Raw genomic sequence first — 2,610 nt, forward strand, 5'->3', positions numbered from 1 at the left:
GTTACTGAAGTTTTTTTTATTGATAACAACATCTTGTATGTAATAACCTTATTTTTACATCACCTACTTCAGCTTTATTTCAAACATTTTCAAAGCTTATCAGTCTATTCTCTACATTCCTCGATAATTACAAGCTTGTACATAAATATACATATAAATTGTTTAATTATGGAAAAAAAACTGAGAATTCATTATATACATGATAAAAAATCTCACCTCATCAGAACACCAGGCACAATCAGGGTGAGCTGTAATACACTCACCACACGTTTTTTTGATACACACTGACTTGATGTTAGCTTTTCTGGAGCTATCAAAAGATTGACAGATAGATGTTAACACTTGCCCGTATTAAGTGTATTTCAAAGACTGTAAAGTTTTATGCATCTTTTTTTTTCTCTATAAAAAAATTATGATGATATCTTATGGTCACAGAACACTGTTTTAAAAACAATTTCTTAATACCTTATTGTAGTTACATGATCTTCTCATTTTAACGTCAACTGATATATAAACATATAACAGTATAAAACCAAACACCACATGATACATTGAATCAAGGTTAATTAGTATACAAAGACATGTAAAAGAAGTAGCCTGAATACAGTTACAACCTACTATGAATACAGTTACAACCTACTCTGAAATTTATGATTGGGATAAGAGTACTTGTAAGTAATCTAAGTTCATGTAGTTCTACCCAATCACTTGTAAGTAATCTTGGTTCATGTAGTTTACCCAATCACTTGTAAGTAATCTAAGTTCATGTAGTTCTACCCAATCACTTGTAAGTAATCTAAGTTCATGTAGTTCTACCCAATCACTTGTAAGTAATCTAATTTCATGTAGTTCTACCCAATCACTTGTAAATAAACTTGGTTCATGTAATTCTACCCAATCACTTGTAAGTAATCTTGGTTCATGTAGTTCTACCCAATCACTTGTAAGTAATCTTGGTTCATGTAGTTCTACCCAATCACTTGTAAGTAATCTTGGTTCATGTAGTTCTACCCAGTCACTTGTAAGTGATCATGGTTCATGTAATCCTACCCAATCACTTGTAAGTGATCTTGGTTCATGTAGTTCTACCCAATCGCTTGTAAGTAATCTAAGTTCATGTAGTTCTACCCAATCACTTGTAAGTAATCTTGGTTCATGTAGTTCTACCCAATCACTTGTAAGTAATCTTGGTTCATGTAGTTCTACCCAATCACTTGTAAGTAATCTAAGTTCATGTAGTTCTACCCAATCACTTGTAAGTAATCTAAGTTCATGTAGTTCTACCCAATCACTTGTAAGTAATCTTGGTTCATGTAGTTCTACCCAATCACTGACATTTCAAGATGTCCTGCATAAATCAAATGTGGTTGTAAAACTAATAAAAATCTATGACTGTTTCTGTTTTGAGGTTCATGATTCGTAACAGTTGACATACTTGGATTTTTATTTACAAATTAAGCTCATTATAGCAGGGGTGTTTTTAATGTGCAGAAGTTCTCAAAATGAGCATTTTAAAGTTGAAGTCCATTTGTGAAAGAAAAACTATTGACATCTTTCATGTAAGCACGTTTTAGCCAGAACTCAGTCATGTGTTTGGTACAGTAGGTTTAGAGTAACTGTAGTAGATTGATTAGAAGTTATACATATCATTAGTTTACAACAGTGACTGGACAAGAAGTAACTCATTCTACCTAACAATCAGAAGATATCGTGCATTGCTTATCCTTCATCAAATGCTCAAGTGATGCGTTAAATTTATTTGACCAAAAGGTGTTAATTCAGTTCCTTATTTTTAATTACTGGTTTATTTTTGTTCCATCTAGATCATCACTGTTCCATCCATGTTTGCACCTTATGTAATGCTAACATTAGACACACACTTTAACGGACAGATTCTACACAGGACAATTACTTGGATTTAAACATTGGCATAATCAATCAATCATTCAAACTTTTCAATAAAATAGTAACTTTTAATCTTGAAGTTATAAAGTTTCAATTGGTGAATACAAATATCTTATGATGTTTATTACTCACAGCTTATCAATACAACAAAATGTTCAACTTTACAAGATTTCAGGGACAAAGTTTGTACATTCAATACGATATTTCATAGACAAGGTTTATTCAGTTCTGCAGAAAATCACACAATTAATAATTTACAGAATAATATATTTCCAAAACACTCATAACTACACACTAATTTCTCAATACTTGGTTTTGGTAATAATAAAGAACTTCAGTATAATAACCACTATTAGTTTTGTCTATACCTAGTTATTGAAAGGCGTACATCAGTTCCTTATGTGTGTGTGTGTGATTTGATTGGTGACAATTCATGAGATCGAAATACAACTGAACAGCCTTAAAGCACTTCTTGAAACGAACTGTGAAAGAGGGTAAATAAACCAAATGCTTTTCAACATATTTCATTAAAATACTTCAAATACTTTCAAGTAAAATCAACATTACAATTTGCGATTATAACAACTGGAAAATTGAAATATAGATGAATAATGTTGGTGAACCTTCTCAGTTTTAGTATAAACAGACTTACTTACATAAAGACAGATAAAGTGGAAGACTTAATAATTAGTAGGTGGCGTTGTA

At 31.3% G+C, this 2,610-nt stretch overlaps 1 long non-coding RNA gene across 4 annotated transcripts in view; it reads right to left on the reverse strand.

Annotated features, from left to right (window-relative positions):
• Positions 1–2,610, reverse strand: part of LOC106476767 — a 9,652-nt gene that overhangs the window by 5,156 nt on the left and 1,886 nt on the right. For all 4 annotated transcript variants that reach the window (XR_001291931.2, XR_001291930.2, XR_002609275.1 and 1 more), the window contains exon 3: positions 217–310. This is a non-coding gene — a long non-coding RNA (uncharacterized LOC106476767). The remainder of the gene's footprint in view (positions 1–216; positions 311–2,610) is intronic.

The sequence above is a fragment of the Limulus polyphemus genome, unplaced genomic scaffold (assembly GCF_000517525.1).
Source record: "Limulus polyphemus unplaced genomic scaffold, Limulus_polyphemus-2.1.2 Scaffold11501, whole genome shotgun sequence".
Taxonomy (NCBI): Eukaryota; Metazoa; Arthropoda; class Merostomata; order Xiphosura; family Limulidae; genus Limulus; species Limulus polyphemus.